Source organism: Anolis carolinensis, chromosome 1 (genome assembly GCF_035594765.1).
Source record: "Anolis carolinensis isolate JA03-04 chromosome 1, rAnoCar3.1.pri, whole genome shotgun sequence".
Lineage (NCBI taxonomy): Eukaryota > Metazoa > Chordata > Lepidosauria > Squamata > Dactyloidae > Anolis > Anolis carolinensis.
In genome coordinates, this window is record NC_085841.1 from 197,568,103 (window position 1) to 197,595,442 (window position 27,340).

The following is a 27,340-nucleotide window of genomic DNA, read 5'->3' on the forward strand; positions in this document are numbered from 1 at the left end:
TTAAGTCCATGAAGCTTGTCCAGATCCCTCTTTCTCTGGCTGTGAATGCCGGAGCAAACTCAGCCTCAGTCCAATGACCTATATCTGAAGACAAGAGTCTTCCTCTGTTGCCAAAGGACTGATGTGAAGGCGCTTGAGACTCCTCAACGTTGTTCAGGTTGGCCCTGAACATGAAGTGTGAGTCCCAAGGGTAAGAACCTCAGAATTGGTGCTGAGAGGTAACTTTTGAAGGGCTTTCAGAGCCAAGCCTCTCTTTCACGTCCATCCGATAGAGTGGAATGAAAAGGAGGAAACACAGTCCTACTCCAGGAAGAGGTGGAGCCAAACAGTTTTGCTGAGTGAGCAATATAACAGGTACAAACAACATTGATTGACAGATATAAATAACCAATCCAACTACATTTACAGGGTAAGGACAAAATCAGGCATGATACAACAATTCAAATCTTGCAACTTATAGTTCCAACATATAGATGGCGCCACTCGCGCTGTCACATTATCATTTCTTCAAATTTTTTGCTGGTTGCTTTAGAGTTCTAGTTACTATCTAGTTTCTACTGTATTTATAGTTATTATTATGAACAGCAAAAGCAACTATGGTGAAGTCTTTTAAATGCAGTTGTTTTATATTTGTGTATCATAGTATGCTTCCAGACAGCAGAGAAATGTATGTCAAATTGAGTTTTTAAAAACCGCTTTAGTGTGCACTTCTGTCTCCAGGCTTTCCTGGGGGAGAAAACCAATCAGGATGGCATGTAGCCACTCCGAAGCCCCCCAGAACAACCCTTAAGACTGTAAAAAACATACCTGACCACCATTCTGGTCCTCTTCAGAGCCTCATGGTGCAAAGAAATGATGTGCCAGGAGACCGGGGGGGGGGGGTATTTTAAGGATTGTTTTGAGGTCATGGGGGAAAAGTGGTTCCCTCAGTTTTTTGGACTCATGGAGCCTCAAAAACAAATATAGCTGTGTGGATTGAGCCAGGGGATCATGTGATGCGATTCCTGGGCCCAATCCACACAGAGCCCACACCTGGTAAGGCCATGATATTACAAGGTATCTAATTGCGATGTCGAAGACTTTTATGGCTGGAATCACTAGGTTAATAATAATAAAATAAATAAACTTTATTTTTATATCCCACCCCATCTCCCCGAAGGGACTCGGGGTGGCTCACAACAGGGACAAGCCCGAAACAACAACACAACAAATTTGACAAAAACTTAAAACATTTCAACGATACACAAAATAAAATAATGGACAATACATTAAAATCCAAGCAGATAAAATCAGAATAATTAAAAGCAAACCAGCGGTGACAGGTTTCATAAAGTGCTGTATCATGGAAATGAGTAACAGTGATAAAGTGCCATACACTTTTAAAACATAAAGAAGTATTCTGATGACAGCTCTATTGGGCCTATTCAGTCAAACACACTCTGGAACAACCATGTTTTCAATTCCCGGTGGAAAATGGGCAGGGAGGGAGCTAACCTGATCTCCCTGGGGAGAGAGTTCCAGAGTCGGGGGGGCCACTGCCGAGAAGGCCCTGTGAGCTTTCTGAGCTGTATGGCCATGTTCCAGAAGCTTTCTCTCCTGATGTTTCACCCACATCTATTAATCACCCTGCTTTGTCCTGAATTAATTCAGTTTTACTGGAGGCATCATTTGGACACCTCCAGTAAAACCAAGACAGGTCTCGCTTTAAAGGCCTGCCTGGATGGGCCCTAAGAGGAGACACTAATTTTGCCCCCCCCCCACACACACACACACATCTTGTAGATTCATAGAATATGGAATTAATATTAATACTGCTGTCATAATAATCATCATCATCCCATTACTGAGTTGAAATGACATTCTTGTGAGGGTATCCAGCTAAGCACTTCCATGCCCATTGATTTCAATTCTCATGTTTATCTCTCTCCACATGGAATCAATAAGACTTTAAAGGTCTCAATTTAACAACAACCCCCCCCCCCAACACACATACACAATTTTCTTTGCTTTTAATTAAGTGTAACTGGTAATGTGCACAAGAATACCTCACTATGAAAGATCTGTTCTGGGTACAGTACAAAATGCTGCATTGAAATAGCCTTCCAGATATTTTGGACTGTAATTCCCATCTTCCCCAATTAACATAAGCAATGGCATGGGGCCATGGGACTTGGAATCCAGATAATCTGGAAGCTATTAGATTGGGGTTAGCTGTGCAAAAGTATACAGTCTATAATCAGAGACATAGGTTAAACTCAGCCAGTGTAACAAACAGCTTTCTGCTAATCTTCCAGAAGCCAGCAGGCCAACAAATGAGTTGTAATCAGCCAGTCCATTAGTTATTCTGCAAATAATAATTACACATATTAACCCAGTTAATCAGCAAGCCTGTGAAACACAGTGCTTTATTGGATACACTCCACTGTAATTTGTCACAGTGTCCTTAATATTTTATCCGATCTGGAAATGTTACCCACCAGGCATGATCATACAAAAATACAAATAAAAATGAGAGATTACTGGAAAGTATTAATTTAATTAAATGTTATCACTTAGAACAGTCAGAATTCTCAGCTAAATGAAAGGCATTGTACTGGGACATTCAGAGAGGAAAGAAACTAATTCAGCTCCTTCTACACAGTCCTTAAATTCAGGAAGAAAGTGAGAAAGTAGAATAAAAGGGTGAGGAATGACTAGATGGCATGCACCAAAATATGCACTAGATCATGGGATGATATGAAAAACGCATGATAAAAAAGGTTTGCTTAAAACCCATGAATGGGCAAAAAGGTAGTCTGGTTTGCCACTTTGCTTTTAAACCTGCTCCACTTCCCATCTTGAAAAATACATAGTCATGGTTAGTGTTTGTTATTAGGAACAGGCGGGTCTACTGGTGTTTTGAAATATTGTACAGTTCAGATTCCATGGACCATGTCAAGCTTTTAAAGTGTTTAATGAATTATATAACTGTACCATGAAAGTTTATAGCATGATAATATGAAGATGAGAAGCATCAGAGTATTAAAATGGCTTAACTATTCTCCACCTGCTGAAAAGAAGCTTGAAAAATAAGATATGAAAAACAGGGAATTTGCAAAAATAAATGTAGTGTGACTGCTCACTCAAATGGAATCTCTGAGATTCTGCGGAGCAGAATTCAAAAAGCTTTAAATGAGCAGTTCCCCTTCCTAATTATAATTCAAGACTAGAGATGTATGAATGTGCTCATTACATTAAAATGTGCTGAAAGTAAAAGTGGCAGTACTTGCATACTTTAATTTTAGATATCATCTTATTTTGGCCATGTACAAATATATTTTCATATATTAGAATCATATTTCAGCTCCATGTAAACCATTTCTAGTTGCAGGAAAAATGGTTTAGTTGCAGAAGAAATACGTTCAAAACGTAGGCAGCAAATATTTTGAATATAGTTTCTTCTACATTTATCTTTTCATAAATGAATTTGCATTCTGTTGCTGCAGTCCTGTAACATATATGGGTGACTAAGTTCTCTAGAACTCAAGGGGACTTGCTTTTGAGTAGCCATCCTGAGTTTTGCACTGTACATAAGATCCTTGCCATGCCCAGTGTTCAACATCATTCTATTAAGGTCAATACAATGTTGAACAAGCATCTTGTCTTAAGACTTTATCAAATGCAATCTTGTTGGTGTCTTCTCCTAGTTTCTCCACATTGCTGGAACAAGAGTTCCACAGAGCCCAGCACATGATGCAGGGCATTTTCTGGCTCCATTTTGGCAACATGGAGAAACAGAGGCCAGAGTGGCCTTGGAGGAAATGAAGAGGAAGTGGAGAAGGGACAGGAAAGGACAGAAAACCATATGGGATGGGAGGCCATCCCAGAACACAAATGATGGTAGGGAATGACGAAGGATGGTTCTCTCTGCTTTCTCCCCCCCCCCCCTTTCCACCTGCCTGTCTGATGAGGTTCCACCTTATCTATGATTGATCCAATGATGGAGAGATGAACTACCAAGGCTTTTAAAAAATCAGTAACAATGGCATCATCTGTTACTACTCTTCAGGCTTCCCTATCTCCTATGAATTAAGCAAGGATCCTCACAAAACTTAAGGGCATCTTCCTTGCATCATTATATTGTTGAAATCCACATTGGGAAGATGAAATTTTCGAATGAGTGATTAATGTACATTCGTTTTTCAGAAAAACTGGTTCTGGTGGGGATTCAATTACAGTTGGTCCTCTGTATCCATGTATCATGTATCCTTGGACTCTAGCATCCATGGCTTGAAAATAACCCTCCTGCTCTAGTGCAAAAAAGTCCAAAAAACATCCTTTGATTTTGCCATATTATTACCCCATATATAATGGAATTTGAGCATCCACAGATTTAAGCATCCACGGATTTCGGTATCCATGAGGGATCTTGAAATCAAACCCCTGCAGATACAATGGGCCCACTCTACAATAACATTTTGATTCATATGAATCTAAATAGCTGTCTGGATTTTGTACTGTTGGGAGTACAGAGATATAGCTTTAGGGGAACTATAATGATAAACATTTGAACTTCTGGATTAGTCCATCTGATTTCAAATGGGTTTATGCAATGCTGTTTTGCACTATCCCATGCCTGGTCCTTTTTATAGCCTGATACTACTTACCATGGAAATGGGAATCCATGGATAATAGTGAACTCTATTGACATGAATGAATTCCACTGGATATTACAATAAAGCATTCTGGATAACTAAGAATATCCCCTTTAGGACTTTGCTAAGTCTCCAACACAGGTCAATAGTAACTTCTCAGGGAAGCATACCATAGAATTTCCTGGGAGATCTAACAATTCCTAGAGGTGACATATTTGGTCAGATGTGGGTAGGTGAAAGTGCAGGTTTTGGTCCTATTACTGACTCCCCCATTTCAGTCTTGCGGTTGCTCCCCCCCCCCCCCAATTATTGGCAAAGGCTATGAATAGGAGATCTTACTTTATCCTTGGACAATCTGAAATCAGAGTTAATACAGAGCTAGAGAATTTGTGAGCACTCAATACATAATAACAGAATTATGATCTAGTGAGATTTAACAGTGTAAGAAAATTTAAGGGGGTAAGCATACTATGTCACTGACAATTTAATGTTACATAAGCCCTCTGTAGCATCTTAATAATTGGCTGCTAAGATTTGTTCTTTGGTATTGTAAGAGAATTGCTGAAACTACATTTTGTAAATGAAATGACAGCATTTAGAATCATTTCTTAGTACTCTTCCTAATAGATTGCTAGCAGGTGATCATTAGCCCTCCTACAGAACTGGAAGAAAGAATTTAATTCACTATAAATGACATTCCATTAGAAAATAAACCCAAAATAGCTCTTTATTGCTTGTACATTAAACAAAATCAGAAGCAATGAACTGTCTTGGAGTATTTAATACATGCAACTAAATCGATGAGGTTGTTATGCACAAGCCCACAATGGCTTTTTAAATGTTCATGATATTAACTGTTTAATAAGTTACTTGCACTTCAGTATCTCAAGGTTGGGTATTCCTTGAGATCACAAGTGTTGGGATTGTGGGTTTTTATTACTTCGGAATACCTATACAGACAGTCCCCTAGTTACAAACATTCAACTTACAAATAATTCATAGTTAATCAAAAGAATGAGACAACAGGAAGTGGGATAAATCTACTCCAAGGAATGGAAATTCAGTCCTGAAAGAGTTATCATGGGGAAAAGGCGTCTCAACTAAAACTTTATCACCAATTCTTGTTTCCACAACAAACCAAATTTTTCAAAATTTAGTTATCATAGAGACAGAAAGTGCTTTTTGAACAAGGGCACAGACAACAAAATAAAGACCACTCTCTCTATATATGGAGTTACATTTAAAATGCATCTGTTCCAACTTACAAACTAATTCAACTTAAGAATAAACCTACAGAACCTATCTTGTTCATAACTTGGAAACTGCCTACATTTGCATATAGGTGCATAATGTGATATTTTGGAGATTGGCCCCACATCTAAGCACGAAATTCATTTCTTGCATACATACCTTATACACATATCCTGAAGATAATTTTATACAATATTTTTAATAATATTGTGGAGGAAACAAGTTTGTGCATACCAAATCATCAGAAAACAGAGGTGTAACTATCTCAGCCATCTATGTGGAAAATATTGGATTTTGAAATATTTTGAATTTTGAAGCACCAGATAAGGGATGCTCAACCTGTACTGCTAATGTTTAAGAGGTTCACTCTAGAAATAAACAAACATGACATAAGGTGGAAGAAATGGACACATTTGTGAGCTTTGTTTTCCTCAAAGTTAACTTCTTAAATTTTCAAATGGCTTCCATCAAATTTATGAAGGAATGCATGAATTTTGGTCGGTTCTTATTAACAATGAGCCCAGAAAAATTGTCACCAAAGTCACTGGCCAAATTGAATAGATCCAGCTATTCCTAGTATGAAGAGGATTGTATGATTCTGTTAAAGACATTAGCAAATTCAGGTTATTGGATGTTGTCAAGAAAGGAACAAAAATGTGGTCACTGAGGAGTGGAGGTCTGTCAAAGACAAGAAGGTTGTCAAAAAATAGACATAAAAATCCTCATTCAACAAAGAAGAAGATGACTAAAGAAACAGGCTTGCAAATCTAAATTCTGAAAGTTAAGCTTTTGGATATTTGCCAACATGGCATTATGATGTTGTTGTTTTGGCAGAAGGACTGATTCAACTCTCATTCTTTCCAGTACTCAAAACAATAATGACTACAATTATTACCTGCAACTGAACAATGACAAAAACGACAACAACAATACATTTATTTATTACCCGCCTCTCCTGATGACTCGATATGGGGTACAACAAATTCAAAACATATGAACATGAAATATATTGTATCCAATAAATTACATAGATAAAAACACAAAAATGTATTTCAAAACTTGCACTGAACACAGATACAGAATTGACATGTAGTGGCAATAAAATGGAAATCAAAACTCATGATTGAAAGTTGACTAGACAGGTCTGCCAGAAAAGATTAATCTTTAACTGTGTTTTAAATTCTGACAAGTCCTCAATGCAACACCATTTGTGTGAGAAAAGGAACAGGAGTAAAAGATGGAGCAGAAGGGCTGGAGGTATGCTACACCCTTTTTCATACTTCTATTTTTCAGTTATCAACATATAGTTGATTTGTAAGAAGTTTTGCTACTTCTAAAACTTCGTAGGTTATACTACCCTTGATTTACTTACTGGTTTAGTTCTGTACGTGTCTGTTCATTAGTAGACCTTATTGAAGTTAACAGAATTTATTTTCAGGTAAGTGTGGATAGAGTCGGAACCATAATGACCCCCCTCCTCCCCACATGAGTATTAAGCAGGTGCATATATTTCCATTCATTGGGATAGGAAACTGACACAGTGTGGTTTAAATGAGATGAATTGTAGAGAAAATAGGTACTGAGGCAGAATTTTTTAACAGCTACTTTAACAGAGTTCAAGTCTATTAAACAGGGAATTGAACCCATAGAAAAGTCGCTACATGAGAGATTTTTCGGCTTAATAACACTTGCATTGGAATTATTGTTAACTTCTCACTTATTTTCTGGGTTGCTTTTGATAAATCATTTTAAAAGGAACACATTGAAATTGCATATTAGCAAGCTGAAGAAAACCTTTAGTGATAGGAAGGAATAGCTGTGTTCAGTGAACGATCACAAATAAAGTGTCTGAATTTGGGCATTACTTACCTAATATTTTAAACAAACAGTTGTGGGTTGTGCCCATTTAGCTGTTTAGAATGGCAGGTATTGATTTATTGCTATTCCCAGTATTTCTCACCATTGACTATGCTAACTAAGGTTGACATGATGTGCAATCCACAATTTCTGGAGGGTCCCACAATTCCCATACAGTTACAAGCATTTCTCCCAATTGTCTGAATTTCAAGTCTTCTTTAACAACACTGTAAATTACATTTCTAACATGGCAGTCCTAAAGTTTGGCAAAACAGTTTTTCTTCCATCAAACTCATCTGCTTTCAGGACAGGTGCAGATATATTATTGTCCATAGTGAAAGTTAACATGGTACCAGCTCTATTCCACAAATGGAAACCAACTGGATTGATAGATGAATCTAAGCAACTTAAACAAGGGATTGAAAGTTCTTTGTGATCCTTTTCAACTCTTCACAGGAGAGTCCACCATGCTCCAAGGTAGTTAGAATGGAAGGAATAAGAAGATTTGCTTTTTCTTTCCTTCCCTTTTCAAATAGCCCACAGGAAGCTTCAGGTGGGGTTCAACTTTTGTTCACTTTATTTTGAATGGACAGCTGATTTGCACTGAAAAGCAGCAGACTGCTCTATCTGAACCTCATGGTTTTCTCCACCATACACTCCTTATAACAATATTTACCTGGAACTAACCTTCCAGGTAAATAAATCTTTCAAAAGCAAATCACAGGATTAGTTTGTCACATATTGTGTTTTCTGAGTTACTACTATCTACTTCTATATTCTACCAATGTGATTTCCATAATTGAGTGGAAACTTAAAAATTGGGATGCTTAAAATTTCAGAACTCCCTTTCCACATGTATCTTACATGAATGTATCCACTGGAATATATTCATGGACTTCATGTAGATATGAGGAAAATAGTGAACCCTATTGGATGTCCAGTGCAAGACTATCATAGGGTTGCATTGGAGAATCTAGAAAATGCTTAGGGGGATATATTTTATCAAATGTGGATAAAGGAAACTGCAGATACCAATCCCACAGGTACTGAATCATACTGTATTTCACCTATCCTTCTGAAACTATGAAGGTTTACTTCTGTATTATCATTCATTCTCAGATTAAACACTCATAAAGGTCCTAGGCGATTTGGAAATTCTCCGAAAGGAAAGACTGTACTACTACTACTACTACTACTACTAATAATAATAATAATAATAATTTATGTTTAATCCACTCTTCCCGGAGGGACTCACTTTTGCAAAAATTCTTCCATCTAACCATCTAAAATTTAACTTTGATGCTCCTGGGAAAAAAAAATATATAGATGTTCTTTTTTCCAGGTCTGCCAAAAAATTAAAAAGAGGGATTGCTGGCAGTTCAAATCTTTAAAATAAATAATTTAAGGAGAAGTAATATAAAGTTCATTACATTTATTTGCCTGTAGTATATTTCCCTAAGCCCCCATAATGTGTGGATATTTCAGCAGTTCTGAAAAGAGGGAAAATACGTTGTAGACACAATTTATTTTATATCATTGTCATCATCATCAGGGCTGTAGCCGGGGGGGGGGGGGGGGGGGGGGGTAAGGTTAGGGGTTCAAACCCCCCCTCCCCGAAATTTTTCAGGTTTTAAAAAAAACCTGTTTTACTCATGAATTTTAACTGATTAACCAAATCCCCATAAGTTTCCACTGAAGTTTATATGTCTTGAGTGTCCATGGAAGTTTACCAATGGAGCCTGATTTCTAAATTATTTTGCATTATGGAACTACTCTTCATGATTCTCCAAAAAAAGTTTCAACCTCCCCCCCCCCCCCCCAGCTCACGTTTTTTTTTTCTGGCTATGGCCCTGATCATCATCATCATTTGATTTCCATTTATAGTCAATGAAATTCAGAAAACCTTCCGATTTCCATACCTTGCTAAAGATTAGTTCTGAATTGCCTTTCCTTTGCAGTGATTTCTAGCTCAGATCCCATTTCCAAAGTGGAAAACTGGGTCTCGACCAACTCTTGTATCCCACACACATCTTTCTGATGCAGGAAGCTTTTGGAAAAAACATCCACTGATTGTTATTAGAACAAGGTAATCGGCTATGGGCTGAATTAATTTATTGAATGTTTATGGGTAAGAAGATGAGGGAATTGAGGCCAACATGCATTAATAATTTGCTATTTCAGCCATACTAATGTTGAGCAACATAATTACAAGCCAATTAGTCTCCATCCTTGTTCTGCACCTGTGCTGAGATGAAATGTGTACAAGCACATGCATTTTGAAATAATAATTTAATTGTTCCATTTTTAAAAGAGGGAATCAGCAAGCTTCAGTTTGATAACTAATTTTTTATACTAAATGAAATGAAGTCATTACCAACTGATTTAAAAGGGGGGGGGGAGGATATGATCAAGGATGGCCATGCAACAAAATACAACAGAAACCAAAATCCATAAACAGAAATATCTCTATTGGGCCAACTCCAAATCAAAGAATCCTAATTAAAAAAACAAATCAAATACTTGCACTTAGCTCTTTGTGGTTTTCTATGTCCAATAAAGACAAAGCTCTTTCATTGAGCTACAATTTGGGACTACAACTAAACAAGTTTTACCAATACAATGCCTAAAGGTTTTCTCAAGTGTAATTGTATAGAACAGTGCTTCTCAATCTGTGGTTTCCCAGATGTTTTGGCCTTCAACTCCCAGAAATCCTAACAACTGATAAACTGGCTGGGATTTCTGGGAGTTGTAGGACAAAAACATTTGGGGACTCACAGGTTGAGAACCACTAGTATAGAAGCTCCTTGTAAAATCGATGTTCTTTGCCTAAGGAAAGAGCAGCTGGCATTGCACAGGGCAGAGAGATCTGAATGTCAAGAAAAGTTACTTTTCTGCTGGTAATGGGGTTAATTTTTAACTATCTTTTAATACTCTTTGTCCCACATAAGGTGTGGCAGTGGTATTTGCCTGCATTAAAATCCCTCAGTACCATCCTAACTATCAACATGTCAGACAGAAAGCAGTCCTATAACATTTCAGCATGGCCAATTGTTTAAAGTCATATTATGCAGTCTCCGTGCTAAACTGTCATTGTCACAATTTTTTCCAGCATGACTTTTAACATATTTGTTAAAGAAAAGTTTTGAATGTTTGTGCTAAATATTTTATGCTATGGAGGTGAGCTAATAAATGTATCACTGCTTATGCATTCTGGATTTTGTTTTAATTTTAAATATCCTGAACAAAGCCAGTCCTTTAATTTAGGGTTGGAATGCAAGTCATACCAGATATATTACCAAAAATGACTTCGTTGATCCTTTTAATACAGGGGTGCATATCTTGGTTTAGTTTATTGTCCGAGACAAAAATAAATCAGTTCAAATTTTGCTCCATTTTAAAAGAAATTACAAGAAAGGGGATGGGGTAGATTTTTTTCAAGAGTTTTTTCATTTTGCATTTTAAAGCTATTTGTGAGAATTTCATTTCTGAAATTTTTCTGAAAACTTAGATTTTGTTGAAAATATTCTGTCTTCTCTATAAAATGTAGTATGTTTGTGCAAATTGATGCATGAATTATTCCTTTTAGAATAAGTCCCAGTATGTCTTCCTCTACCTTAGCTCCCAAATCATGGCAGTTGGCTACTTTCTCAACAGTTGAAAAAATTCAGATAAGAAATTTTGTAAAGATCCTTTAAATCTCACATTAAAAATGATGTGTCATTTTGAGGAGATATATTTAAGAGTTTCTATGCTGCGGCACTGATCCTCTATCATTTCAGCATGGCCAATTATTTAGAGTCATATTATACAGCCCCTGAATCCATACATATTATGCTACCAAAGTAGCATAATGTGTATGAATCGATAGTCAATGTGCATGGTTACACAACCTTGTGCAATTTCAAGACACAATACAGAAAGGCAACACATAGAGGTAATGACAATTCACATGCTACTCTATGTGCTTTAACATCACCACATGTGCAGGTGTCCTACATACACAACTCCACTCATGCTGCCATCAACTGGATACAACTCTTATACACTATCCTAAAGAAATCATTCTGTATATGTGATATAACTTACATTTGTGTATGGCACTATTGTGATGCCTGCCGATGTGATAAGGTCAGGTGATTTAAGGGAGAGGATGGTCCACAGAAAGCAGAGCTTAATCGGTTGGCTGATTTTAAAAAGCAAGGAAGTGCTTATTTTATATGCTTAGAGTAGCTCGCATTTTAAAACATCCTTTCCCAAATCCTTCAAATACATTTTACTTTTAGTGAGATACCAGTATGAAGTGTTTTATTGAAATCCTTGCTCTGTCTTTGTAACTTTTAATCCTTTTTCTTTTAGGACTCTTTGTTGCTGCTCACCAGAAAACTAAGGGAATGACCTTTAACTCACCAGAGAGAAAAAATACTAGATAATTTCCTGATATAATCTCTTCATTTCTATCAAAGTCAAGTCATTCACAAGTCTTAGATAATTTTTTAACCACTAACCCCATTTTCAAAGGGGAGGAAAAGAGTGATGGTAGGAAGGAACGGAGGGATAACAATGTTCAAATAACAGTTTCTTAGCATAATGTTCCAAGAAATTCAGGATTTGCTTTGCTCTAATTAATGATCAATTGGTGTAGTAGAAATCATCCCTATGGTTTTTCTACAATTTGTTTTTCAGTGTCCAAATGGTGTTGTGCTGGAAAGTAATTGCCTCCAATTATTTCATTGACTTCTCTTTTGCTTTTAATTATCATGTTTGAACTTTCAATTCTTTTCTCAAAAGGAAAGAAACAATGCCTGCTATTCTGTTATTTCAGAACCACTAGCAATTATCTTCGAGAGTTCTTGGAGAACGGGAGAAGTCCCAGCAGATTGGAGGAGGGCGAATGTGGTCCCTATCTTCAAGAAGGGAAAAAAGAACGACCCAAACAATTACCGTCCGGTCAGCCTCACATCGATACCAGGCAAAATTCTGGAAAAGATCATTAAGGAAGTGGTCTGCGAACACTTAGAAACAAATGCGGTTATTGCTAATAGTCAACACGGATTTACCAAAAACAAGCCATGCCAGACTAATCTGATCTCTTTTTTCGATAGAGTTACGAGTTGGGTCGATACAGGGAATGCTGTGGATGTAGCCTACCTGGATTTCAGTAAGGCCTTCGACAAAGTCCCCCACAACCTTCTGGCAAATAAACTAGTAAAATGTGGGCTAGACAAAACTACGGTTAGGTGGATCTGCAATTGGCTAAGCGAACGAACCCAAAGGGTGCTCACCAATGTGTCATCTTCATCATGGAAAGAAGTGACAAGTGGAGTGCCGCAGGGCTCCGTCCTGGGCCCGGTTCTGTTCAACATCTTTATTAACGACTTAGACGAAGGGTTAGAAGGCACGATCATCAAGTTTGCAGACGACACAAAACTGGGAGGGATAGCTAACACTCCAGAAGACAGGAGCAGAATTCAAAACGATCTTGACAGACTAGAGAGATGGGCCGAAAGTAACAAAATGAAGTTCAACAGGGACAAATGCAAGATACTTCATTTCGGCAGAAAAAATGGAAATCAAAGATACAGAATGGGGGACGCCTGGCTTGACAGCAGTGTGTGCGAAAAAGACCTTGGAGTCCTCGTGGACAACAAGTTAAACATGAGCCAACAATGTGATGCAGCAGCTAAAAAAGCCAACGGGATTCTGGCCTGCATCAATAGGGGTATAGCGTCTAGATCCAGGGAAGTCATGCTCCCCCTCTATTCTGCCTTGGTCAGACCACACCTGGAATACTGCGTCCAATTTTGGGCACCACAGTTGAAGGGAGATGTTGACAAGCTGGAAAGCGTCCAGAGGAGGGCGACTAAAATGATTAAGGGTCTGGAGAACAAGCCCTATGAGGAGCGGCTTAAAGAGCTTGGCATGTTTAGCCTGCAGAAGAGAAGGCTGAGAGGAGACATGATAGCCATGTACAAATATGTGAAGGGAAGTCATAGGGAGGAGGGAGCAAGCTTGTTTTCTGCTGCCCTGCAGACTAGGACACGGAATAATGGCTTCAAACTACAGGAAAGGAGATTCCACCTGAACATCAGGAAGAACTTCCTCACTGTGAGAGCTGTTCAACAGTGGAACTCTCTCCCCCGGGCTGTGGTGGAAGCTCCTTCCTTGGAGGCTTTTAAGCAGAGGCTGGATGGCCATCTGTCGGGGGTGCTCTGAATGCGATTTCCTGCTTCTTGGCAGGGGGTTGGACTGGATGGCCCATGAAGTCTCTTCCAACTCTACTATTCTATGATTCTATGATTCTGTGCTCCTGATTCCCCCCACTGTCATTGTTCCGAATACGCTGCTCACCTTCTCTTACATTTCACTTACTCTCTTGCTATGTTATTGTGTTCATTCTTATGTAATTCATAGAAGGCATTTTATTATTTTGCTTATTTATTTACAGAGATTTGCACTCTGCTCTCCAACTTGAAGAGAGCTTTCACAGCATTTAAATTTTCCTTCACGAATGTGTCTAATTCCATTTTGAAGCCTTCCCTTTTGGTGACCACCACTGCATTTTATAACACAAATGCCATTATTTTATGTACTGTTAGATCAAGGTAAATATTAGGCTTGTCCGATCGATGGAAAAAATGTTTCAATTCTCGTTTCTAAAGTAGGGGGTGCCGGCTCTTTGATGTAGAAATTATTTCTAAATGTTTCACCCAAAATTTTTGGATATTTCCAAAAATTTGTAATGTTTCTAAAATGTTTTTAAAATGGCGGATGCGCATGCGCAATCGCCAAAAAACAGGAAACCGGGGGGGGACTTTTCTGGGGGTCTCCCGCCCTCATTTCTTGAGCTATTCTCATCAAATTTGGTACAGTGGGAGAACACATTCCACACCCTTTGCTCAACAAATTGCAGAATGTTTCCTGTCTCCTATGATTTTTGGCGAATTTTCATAACTTTTTATAATACACTATTTTTCAATATTTGAAGAAACCTGTTCCTGGTTTGAAAGTCTTATTTCCTGTTCAATTGGGTTCTTATCACTGTAAAAGTCCCTCTTCTACTTGTGTAGACTTTGGATTAGAAATGCAGCACACGCCAAGCAATGCCTTGACAGTATTGGCAACGTCCTTTGGAAACTATAAATTGCCTTTGAACCTTTTGATCAATGGTGCCACTGGCTGACCTTGTGATTGCAAAAATGAAACTCTGGCTGAGGACTTTGGATTAGAAATGCAGCACACGCCAAGCAATGCCTTGACAGGATTGGCAACGTCCTTTGGAAACTATAAATTGCTGTGGACCCTCTATTGAATCAAATCAATGTCTGACTTTGTGATTGCAGAAATAAAACTCAGCCCAAGGCTTGGGAATAGAAATGGAGCGTGAGGGAAGCAATGCCTTGGCGGGTGCCCTACGTCCTTTGGAAAATTTCTTCCAAGGTTTGAAAACAATGTGTGTCTTTGTAATTGATGCAATAACACTCAGCCCGGGGGCTTGGGATTATAAACGAAGCGTGAGGGAAGCTCAGCGCTTACAGGGATGCAGACGTGCTTAGAAAACTATAATTTTCAAGCTCCCTCCTTTTAAGGCTTGGAAAGAAAGGCTTATGGGGTGATTGCTTTATTCCAGAAAAATTTGAAAAGGAAAGGCAAAAGGTCTACCTCAGAAAGAAAAAGCACCCCAAATCTCTGTGGTTACAGGGAAGCAAGCAGTGCACCCTCCTTTGCAGGCTTGGAAAGCCTTATATGGGTTGATTGCTTTATTCCAGAAAAATTTGAAAAGGAAAGGCAAAAGGTCTACTTCAGAAAGAAAAAGCACCCCAAATCTCTGTGGTTACAGGGAAGCAAGCAGTGCACCCTCCTTTGTAGGCTTGGAAAGCCTTATGTGGGTTGATTGCTTTATTCCAGAAAAATTTGAAAAGGAAAGGCAAAAGGTCTACCTCAGAAAGAAAAAGCACCCCAAATCTCTGTGGTTACAGGGAAGCAAGCAGTGCACCCTCCTTTGCAGGCTTGGAAAGCCTTATATGGGTTGATTGCTTTATTCCAGAAAAATTTGAAAAGGAAAGGCAAAAGGTCTACCTCAGAAAGAGAAAGAACCCCAAAGCTTAGTGGTTACAGGGAGGGACGCAGACTCCTTTGGAAAATAAAAATTCCCAACATCCACAGCAAGGACTCTGCCCCAAGCCCCAAGCCAATTTCCCCCCAACACAATATCTAACCGGCAACAACCCTCTACCCCCAGTCACTTTGCCCTCTCAGCTTCACGGCACATGCGAACCACCCTCTCTCCTCGGTATCCCAACCCAGAATGGCTTGGCTCCGTGCGGAGGCGATTTTTATAGCGATTCTACACGTCGACGGGAGGACGCTAGCCCCACCTTTTTTAGCCATCGTGGAAGACTCTGATTGGCAGGGAGCGGGAGCCATGTTAGGCTGCGCTAGGCTCCCGTTCATGTTAGGTTGCAGAAACAAAAAAACAAAAAAAATATTTTAAAAAATTTTTTGGAAGGAAAAAAATTAACGAAAATTTTAAGACACAATTACAGAATGGGCCAACGATGGATTGTATTACATTGCCAGTTGCGCCCAGGGAAAACGTTTCAATACTCATGTCAAAAAACGGGAACAATACGAAATAATTACGGTAGGGATATTTTTACGACAATATGGACAACCCTAGTAAATATAGTCAGGCCGGTATATCCATGAGGAGATTTGTCCTAGAACTCTGCACAGATACCAAAATCCATGCATAATCAAGTCTTTGAGATACAAGTGTGGAAAGAGCGTGAGGATATGTGAAACAAGCAGGAGGCATGGATTTGTGTCAAGCACTATTCTTGCATTCCTGACAATTCACAGATCCTCAGTGTCTCCCCAACCTTGTGTGTCTTTCCAGCTTCATGTCTTCTTTGTTCACTCCTAGTGTTGTGTATTATGTTTTGTATTTTGGAACCACAGTTGGTTGAATCCATTGAGGTAGACTGTCCTAATAGAGCAGAGCCGGCCCTAGGTATTTTTCAAGTGTTGGTGAACAGAATTTTGGCGCCCCCCCCCAAACCAATCACTGAAAAATAAAAGCATTGGATAAGCAAAAATGTTGGATAATAAGGAGGGATTAAGGAAAAGCCGATTAAACATCAAATTACATTAAGATTTTACAAATTAAGCACCAAAACATCATGTTTTACAACAAATCAACAGAAAAAGCAGTCTCGACTGCGCCCCGTATATTCTGCGCCTCATTGTTGGACAGGCTCTGTAATCTATATATATAAAAGAGTGATGGCATCACGGCGATTCACAAAACAACAAAAGTACAGGCCCCCCAACCTCAAAATTTGACAACACAACCCATCATCCACGCCTCAAGGTTGATACAACAAAAAGAAAAGAAAAATAAAGTCCTAATTAGAGGGAGAGCAATAATTTTTTTTATCCAATTGCTGCCAGTTTAGAGGGCTAATCTCTGCCCACTTGGTTGCCTAGCAACCAAGGGACAGCCAGGTTTCAGTTAGGGGACAGGCAGATTTAGGCCTCACTTAGACGTCTTCCACAGATTATCTAATTTGCACTGGATTATATGGCAGTGTAGACTCAAGGCCCTTCAACACAGCTATATAACCCATTTATAATCTTATATTATCTGCTTTGCACTGGATTATCTTTACTCCACACTACCATATAATCCACTTCAGTGTGCATTTTATACAGCTGTGAAGAAGGAGCCTCATATAATCCAGTTCTGAGCGGATAATATAAGATTAGAAATATACAGTAGAGTCTCACTTATCCAACGTAAACAGGCCGGCAGGATAAGTGAATATGTTGGATAATAAGAAGGGATTCAGGAAAAGCCTATTAAACATCAAATTAGGTAATCGTTATACAAATTAAGCACCAAAACATCATATTATACAACAAATTTGACAGAAAAAGTAGTTCCATGCACAGTAATCCATGCTCACTTATCCAACACTCGCTTATCCAATGTTCTGGATTATCCAACGCATTTTTATAGTTAATGCTTTCAATATATCGTGATATTTTGGTGCTAAATTCATAAATACAGTAATTACTATATAGCATTACTGTGTACTGAACTACTTTTTCTGACAAATTTGTTGTCTAACATGATGTTTTGGTGCTTAATTTGTAAAATCATAACTTAATTTGATGTTTAATAGGGTTATCCTTAATTCCTCATTATCCAACATATTCGCTTATCCAACGTTCTGCCGGCCCGTTTATGTTGGATAAGTGAGACTCTACTGTACTGTATTTACAAATTTACCACTAAAATATCACAATGAATTTAAAACACTGACTACAAAAACATTGATTATGAAAAGGCAGACTGCGTTGGATAATCCAGAACATTGTATAAGTGAATGTTGGATAAGTGAGATTCTTCTTTAATATGAAATAATTACTGGGATAGAATAATGCAGAACAATATAATCTCTGAAACCAGGACAGTAAATAAACGGGAATTCCACACAGAAAACAATCAGGGCCAGCTAACACCTCCCAACAAAGTATTCCCATCATCAAAGTCTGGCAAATCCTGTTTTCTCAGGGCCACAGACAGTAGAAGCACATAAAATATCGCAAACAACACCACTCTGAAAACAAGGGAATTCCAGACAGGAAACAATCAGGGCCAGCTAACACCTCCCAACAAAAAATTCACTCAGGGAGGAAACAGCCAGGCTTTAAAGCTGCAAGGCCATTACATCCTAATCATTTTTCCTAATTGCAGCATTCATACTTGCCTCCAACAAACAAAAAAAACCAATCAGAAATATTGTATATTCACAACCTTTAGGAAATAATATCCCCTGATGGCGCAGCGTGTTAAAGCGCTGAGCTGCTGAACTTCTGGACCGAAAGGCCACAGGTTTGAATTGGGGGAGCGGAGAGAGCCCCCACTGTTAGCCCCAGCTTCTGCCAACCCAGAAGTTCAAAAACATGCAAATGTGAGTGCATCAATAGGTACTGCTCCGGCGGGAAGGTAACGCCGTTCCATGTAGTCATCCCACATGACCTTGGAGGAGTCTACGGACAACGCCGGCTCTTCGGCTTAGAAATGGAGATGAGCACCAACCTCCAGAGTAAGACACGACTGGACTTAATGTCTGGGGAAAACCTTTACCCTTGACCTTAACTACCACCAATTCCTCAATACTTTATTTCCCATACCACCATACTTCGCCACAGCAACGCGTGGCCGGGCACAGCTAGTAGAGTATAAATCAGACTAGCTGGCACAGGATACTCACTGGATGCAATACATTTCATCATGGACCTCAAGTATAAATCTCCTTCCTGAGTCTAATAATCACACTACATTGACTTCTTATTTGACTCTCCCATGTGTTGTGTACCTCTACTGTTCCATCCTGCCATCGATTTTTAAGAAATACAGAATATGAGCAAATACAGTGTCTTCTTTTCAAGTGTGCAATGCACACATAACTATGTAGGAACACACTGACTTGCCAACCAGTATTCTTATTGTATTCAGATACAATATGAATACAATTGAACTGTCATCCAACATGTCTCCTAAAGCATTACACAGGCCTACAATGAGTGAGCAGAAGGGGGGGGGAGGTTGGGGGGGGAGGGTCAGGAGCAACTTGAGAAACTGCAAGTTGCTTCTGGTGTGAGAGAATTGGCAGTCTGCAAGGACATTACCCAGGGGACGATTGGATGTTTGATGTTTTACCATCCTTGTGGAAGGCTTCTCTCATGGCTCCACATGGGGAGCTGGAGCTGACAGAGGGAGATTACCCACTCTCCCTGGATTTGAACTGCTGACCTGTTGATCAGCAGTCCTACAGCACAAGGGTTTAATCCATTGTGCCACCGGGGGCTACAGTGAGCAGAGTGACATGTGGTATTTGGCATATGTTCTGTATTTCAAAATCTAGAGCTGATAGATGAAAACTGTTTTTGGAATCAGCAGGTCAAATATACACAAGAAACAGATATAACATTTGAAACACCAAAATGTGTGTTGGCCAGTCTTATCGATCTCAGATGTTGAGGTCTCCATGCCACCTACCATGGACAAGAATCCTTATAGATAGACTAAGGAAAATTGAGCAACAATGCTTCCAGTCTCATTCCAACTGTGATAAGATAACATCCAGCAGCAATGGGAGCCAGCAAGATCAGTATAGAAATCTATATATTATAACATTTATAGGGTATCCCAACTGAGCATCCCAATGATCAGCCACAACCACCACTCTTTAGCTTTATATATGCTGATGACCTTGGCCTTACAACACAAGCAAAAGATTTTGAAACAGTTGAAAACCAACTCACGAATGCCTTGAAGGATCTCTCCAGCTACTACAAAGAGAACCACCTGAAGCCTAACCCTGCCAAGACACAAGTGTGTGCTTTCCACCTACGTAACCGCGAAGCCAACAGGAAACTGAAAGTTACTTGGGAAGGCCAAGAGCTCGGGAAGGTCAAAAGTGAGGAGTGCTGGGGATTCCAGTCCAATAACATCTGGAGGGCGACATGATTCCCAATATGCAAGAAGAGGTCTTGAAATGTATGTCACAGTATTTTCTATCAAGAGCATAGTTTGGTATAAAATCTCAAGTTGCCAGTTGCACTTCTTCAATTAATTTATCTAGTTTTGCACTTTTCTTTTATATGCCAATTCAACAAGCAATTTCATGCAACCCAGCAATACAAAGGAAAGCAAATTTTCTACACCTCTGCAGAATGTCTCACTTGTGAATTAATTATGTGGTCACAGATCAATAAAGCAAGCATGTTGTATAATTGAAATGAACAAGGACTACAAAGCAACTTAATGAGAAAAAGCTGCACTTGCGACACAGAGAATGAACAAAAAACATTTGAGGAGGTTCCTCGCTTTTGTTATTCTCACTTAAACAGAGAGCATAAACAAGTCACATTTACTGAAAAAGGCCAAATATCCATATTCCCAACACTGTTCTGTATTCTCATATTCACTGCATCAAAAATTAAGACAGGCTATAATTACAGTGAACCAGAACTGGAGATCCATAAGTAGATGCAGACTCTCTCATGTGTACCCAAATATGAAAGCTAGGGATATGAGGGTAGGAATCTCACAGCTCCAGAGATTGTACTCTAATTTCAACACAACAAGACTATGTTGCAAGCATTTGGAAACCCACCCCCTTGAGATATCACAACAGAGCACACCCAAGAAAAATATAGCAACAAAAAACCCCAGCCCTTCTTTGCCAGAGGCAGTTTTCCCTACCTATACAAAATACGAATCATGCAAAATTCATGAATTTTCAGAAGATTTGTTCCCTTTGTGAGGTTAACTGAGGCCCTTTCCACACTGCTCTTATATCCCAGGATCTGATCCCAGATTATCTGGCAGTGGAATCTCATATATTCCTATTTAAATCAGATAATCTAGCATCAGATTCTGGGATATAGGGCAGTGTAGAAGGTGTCTCACATTCAGGAAACACAAAAGAACAAGTTGATGGATCACAAAGAAATAAACCCATCCATGACCTTCTGGTAAACAAGCTAGTCAAATGTGGGCTAGGCAAAACTACGGTTAGGTGGATCTGTAATTAGCTAAGCCAACGAACCCAAAGGGTGCTCACCAATGTGTCGTCTTCATCTTGGAAAGAAGTCACGAGTGGAGTGCTGCAGGGTTCCGTCCTGGGCCCAGTTCTGTTCAACATCTTTATTAACAACTTAGACGAAGGGTTAGAAGGCACGATCAAGTTTGCAGATGACACCAAACTGGGAGGGATAGCTAAAACTGCAGAAGACAGAAGCAGAATTCAAAATGATATTAACAGATTAGAGAGATGGGCCGAAACTAACAAAATGAAGTTCAACAGGGACAAATGCAAGATACTTCACGTCGGCAGAAAAAATGGAATGCAAAGATACAGAATGGGAGACGTCTGGCTCGACAGCAGTACATGTGGAAAAGATCTTAAACATGAGCCTACAATGTGATGCGGTGGCGAAAAAAGCCAATGGGATTCTGGTCTGCATATAGGAGTATAGCATCTAGATCCAGGGAAGTCATGCTCCCCCTCTATTCTACCTTGGTCAGACCACACCTGGAATACTGTGTCCAATTCTGGGCACCACAGTTGAAGGGAGATGTTGGCAAGCTGGAAAGCATCCAGAGGAGGGCAACTAAAATGATCAAGGGTCTGGAGAACAAGCCCTATGAGGAGCAGCTTAAAGAGCTGAGTATGTTTAGCCTGCAGAAGAGAAGGCTGAGTGGAGACATGATAGCCATGTACAAATATGTGAGGGGAAGTCATAGGGAGGAGGGAGCAAGCTTGTTTTCTGCTGCCCTGGAGACTAGGATGCGGAACAATGGCTTCAAACTACAGGAAAGGAGATTCCACCTGAACATCAGGAAGAACTTCCTCACTGTGAGAGCTGTTCGGCAGTGGAACTCTCTGCCCCAGACTATGGTGGAGGCTCCTTCTTTGGAGGCTTTTAAGCATAGGCTCGATGGCCACCTGTCAGGGGTGCTTTGAATGCGGTTTCCTGCTTCTTGGCAGGGGGTTGGACTGGATGGCCCATGAGGTCTCTTCCAACTTTACCATTCTATGATTCTATGATTCTACTACTTTTAATAATTCATGGAACAACAAGTTTCCTATTTTCCCACAATCTGTACTTTACAGAAATATACAAAAAAACCCAAAAAACCTTGCTGTAATATGGATTTTTTTAAGAACAAAGCTTCTTAAACTGTGGGTCGCAACACCTTATGGGTTCACGTAACTTAATATGTGGGCTGCCACAAACACAAACATCCTCCTGTAGAGTGGTTTTAGGAGTTGAAAAGGAATAAAGCCATGCCCATGCACATATACATACACTGTTTCCCTTCTCTATGTGTTTCTATTGTGTTTACTTTCTGTTGTTGTTCCAACAAGTGACAACTCCCTTCCCCTTGCTCTTCTCTTTCATCACCATCCCTCCCAGCGCTCTGAACGCTTATGCAGGTGCATAAGCAAGCCAGGTTGCTGAAAGGGAGCTGTTCGAACTTTAAACCCAAACAGACCCTATGTGGCATGAGCCCAGCAGTAAATGTCAAAAGGGGAAGAGGAGCTAGTATGAAGACATGAAAAGAGGGCAGATGGTGGAAGTGGGAGCACCATCCACCTCCTTTTTATATCTTTCCCCTTTCTGCATCCACTGCATCACAGGCTGAGCGAGAAAGAGAGATGATGAGTGTGCTGTTGCTGCTTGTTGCTGTGGCAGGCTCATACCCATTCACTGCAGTGGCCCCCTTTTCATATCCCCCATTTTTCCATTTTCCCCACACCACTTTATCCCACATACACTCAACACACACATGCACAATTCCCATGCACAATACCAGGCAAGAGAAATTCCTCGTAGCCACCCCTTCATACACATGGGGAAATCTGGGACTTCCCATCTAGCCCTGCTGAAAGAAGTAGAAAAACAGGTCTATCAGACAATGTCGGCTAATGCTATTTACTATTTATATGCCACTCCTCACCTCAGACTCAGGTTAGGTCATGTAGGTGCTTCCTGTGGACTCCTTCCTTTTCTCTGTCCTCACCTCAATTAAAGATGCTCTCAGAGCACTTCCAGACAATGCCAAAATCCAGGTTTAAAATGTGGGGGTAAAAAATCCAGGGACCTGACTGCAGGTCCCCACACAGACCTTTCAGTCCCAGGATTTATTCCCCTGCCATCCTCACAGGCTTCCTCTGTATCGGAACAAGATGGAGGGTAGACAAGAGGCACCCAGCGGAAAGGTTTTTTAAAAAATTTACTCTGTTATGCACTGGACTGTTGCACCTCTAAGCTGTGTAGGCAGCTCAAAACCATACTGGAACCCCAGGCAAGCTGTTTATTGAAGATTATATGCAAGCAATAGCAAATTAAAGTCCAGAGTCAATAAAATGGGTTTAAATCCACAAGAACAAAGTACTTGATAATCTTGAAGCAAGAGTCTATAAAAATCATTCAAAGAACATAGTCCAAACTGGATACAAAGTAAGTCCCACGAAAGATATCCCTAACAGTCCAAACAAGAATTTCAAGGATTAATCCAAAGCATGAATCAAACTGGAAACACAGAAAAGTACACTGGAATGCAGGAACAAAACAAAACAAAAATTTAGTCCAAGGTACAGAGTCCAAGCTGGAACACACATAAGGGTCTCGGCTGGAACAAAAGGCTAAGGTCTTGGCTGGAACAGAAATCCAAACTGCAAAGTCAACTGGAAACACAGGAACAAGCAAGGCTGGAACTTGAAACAAGATACAAGGCCGCAGAAATACACACAAAGCAAAGATCTCACTTCTTGAATTTGCAATGTTACCACCTCTGATTGTGTCAGAGAAAGCAAGGCTTCTTAGGGAAAATTCAAGGTCCCATACCGTGAGAAGGTTGCTCATTATTTCATTTTGAAAGCAGACGCCTACTCCTCCTAACATACTCCTTTTCTTTTCTCAACTAAGTTATCACCCTCCTCCGGTCAACCTCATTATCCCTCTGCACCTTATCAGTTCCTACATCCATCTGGCACCAACCTTGACTGCTTTGAGGAATGTGATTCATCTGGCATCCAACCTTGACTGCTTTGAGGAATATGATTCAAACTGCCTGCTTGCAACCATTCTGTCTCTGGTCCCAGAATCTACTGGGACAAACTCTGGCTGCATCTCAGGCCCAAACCCAGAGTCCTCTGGCAAGGCAGGTGGAGGAACAAACTCTGTCTGCACCTCTGACAAGGCAGATGGAGGGACAATCACAGGCTGAATGGGGCCAACCTCAGGCTTACCTGAAAGCTCAGATGGAGGCTGGGCTACAACATGAGCCTCCTATGCACACATGAAAATATTTGAATGTACACATAAGCAAATTTCTTATCTCTCTCTTCCCCCAATTCTTAATGCAAACTCTGATTAATATTATAAACTGCGAAATAAAGAATTTCAGAGAATTCAAATTTCCCTCTGATTATGCTTCCTTTGAATCAGCTGTGTGTCCATTTCACAGTGCAATCAGCTGGTCAGCTGTTTCAGGCTTGTTAAAAGCAGACATGCACTGGAATAGTCTTCACAGGGGGAGGGAAGCAAATCATGCGTTTTGCATGACTGCAGGGTTATACAGTCATGAGAATATACACATTTTTGACCAAAATCAGAATATAAACTGGAAAGCATCCAGAGGAGGGCAACTAAAATGATCAAAGGTCTGGAGAACAAGCCCTATGAGGAGCGGCTTAAAGAACTGGGCATGTTTAGCCTGCAGAAGAGAAGGCTGAGAGCCATGTACAAATACGTGAGGGGAAGTCATAGGGAGGAGGGAGCAAGTTTGTTTTCTGCTGCCCTGCAGACTAGGACACGGAACAATGGCTTCAAACTACAGGAAAGGAGATTCCACCTGAACATTAGGAAGAACTTCCTCACTGTGACGGCTGTTCGGTAGTGGAACTCTCTTCTCCAGCCTGCGCCACAGCCCGGGCCCATGGTCAGAGTATAGTAGGATTTCAATATTGTCCAAATGGTTCAGTTTTTGATTTGTTTCTAGCTGTGTTTTAAACTTTTTCTTGGTTTTATTATTAGCAGCTCCAGAATCTAAGGGTGCACAGCAGTAATTTTCAGCATTTGGTTTTCCAATTGATTTTCAACATTTGTTTCTCCATTCTCACCTTAACCGAGTGGGCATGGAATTGAAAATGGAGTTTCCTAAAAATGAATTCTGACTTGGGATTAGGACAGAATTTCTGACAATTTCCAAAATGATCCGAAACATCCTTCTGGCATTTTGTACTATGTATTTAGGAGCCCCAGTGGTGAAGTGTGTTAAAGCACTGAGCTGCTGAACTTGCAGATCGAAATGTTCCAGGTTCAAATCCCGGAGGCGGAGTCAGCGCCCGCTGTTAGCTCCAGCTTCTGCCAACATAGCAGTTCGAAAACATGCCAATGTGAGTAGATCAATAGGTACCACTCCGGCAGGAAGGTAACAGTGCTCCATGCAGTCATGCCGGCCACATGACCTTGGAGGTGTCTACGGACAACGCCAGCTCTTCAGCTTAGAAATGGAGATGAACACCAACCCCCAGAGTCAGACATGACTGAACTTAACGTCAGGGGAAACCTTTACCTTTACCTATTTATGAAAAACATTGAGGATGCTCCACATCTCGTAGTATCAAATATTCTACCAAACTTTAATTCTTTATGTAAAAATAAACATGCACATCCATCACATTAGTATGCAAATGTATATCAAAGAATTGTTTTAAAATATTTTTTATGATTTATTGTCTGTAAATGTTAGCTTTTGTATTTCTACACATCCGGGGTCATGCAAAAATGTATTGGGCAAAAAGGGTGCAAATGAAAAAGATTTAAGAAGATCTGCTCAAAATGGCTCCTGCATGCTCCCCTCCCCCCATGCTTGGAATTATTCAGAAGAACTTTATTTTATCTAAATACAGAGTCCTTAGTTAACCTGACATCCTTCAGTTTTCTCAGACTTTTCAGCATAAATCATAAGCAAAATAAAGAATCCTTGAAACTATAACTGGGTTAAAATGGGTTGTATTAAACTATGTGGATAAGTCAATGATACACACCTAAATCAGGCCTTGACCTTTGGGTGCAAAGACAATGGAGATAAGCGATGGGCTCCATTTCTCATGGAACCACAGCATATTAAGCTGTCACAAGCCATTTGCTCCTGTCAAAAAAGATTTTTTTAATAAAAAGAAAACTTGTCATAAGGATTGACAGCGATCCTTGACTGACAGTTGTTAAAATTCATGTCAGATGACATTTTCCATTTCTTGTCAAAATCAATTACGTAAAATATGTATTATCATAAAAGGATCTATCTTGCTGTAATAGAACAGCAAAGGGACCTAGGGAGTGAGATGTAAATACAGATTGATGTGTTGTTTACTCATATCTTTTTTTTCAGAGGAGTCATCAACATGAAACATTTAAAATAAATTCTCCAAGCTCTCCTATTTGATCTTCCATGGCAACTATTAGGACATAATCAAAAATATTTCTTCCTCTGAAAGCATTTTGAATGCATTGGTCTTGGCTCACAAATTTCCAGCAGAATTCCAGCAAACAGCAAATTCCAGTGTCCCACATGATTCCTCAATCAGGTAGTACCCCCCAAGAGGTTATTTCAGTTGTTCTTTTCTGATTCCAAGAATATCCCACTACCAGAAGTTGTTCTCCACAGATGGATACATTTTAGTTGACAATAAAGAAGGCATGCAGCAGTCCCTTCTCTGGTTGCATTATCTTATTCAGAATCTTCCTGAGGTTTCTCTAGGTAAAAAATCAATCTTCTAAACATGAGCTCCTGTTTAAAGACTTCACTTGTATATATTCCATAAAGACTTGAAGACATGAATGTTTCAATGAGCCTTCGAACAATAGGTCACCTCGTAATTTTATTATTGCCCAGACATAATTGTTACTGCCCTGATTTTCAGCACTTTATTGCCACTCCTGACCCTATTGTCCAGCGCCTTGCAAATTCTAATAGTCCCACTTTTCAATTTGATGCTTGTTGATATATT

At 39.8% G+C, this 27,340-nt stretch overlaps 1 long non-coding RNA gene across 2 annotated transcripts in view; it reads right to left on the reverse strand.

Annotated features, from left to right (window-relative positions):
• The window catches only part of LOC103280023 (uncharacterized), a 1,071,411-nt gene extending 1,049,258 nt beyond the window's left edge, over nt 1-22,153 (reverse strand). For both annotated transcript variants that reach the window (XR_010000971.1, XR_010000972.1), the window contains exon 1: nt 21,380-22,153. This is a non-coding gene — a long non-coding RNA (uncharacterized LOC103280023). The remainder of the gene's footprint in view (nt 1-21,379) is intronic.
• Nucleotides 22,154-27,340: the final 5,187 nt, after the last annotated feature.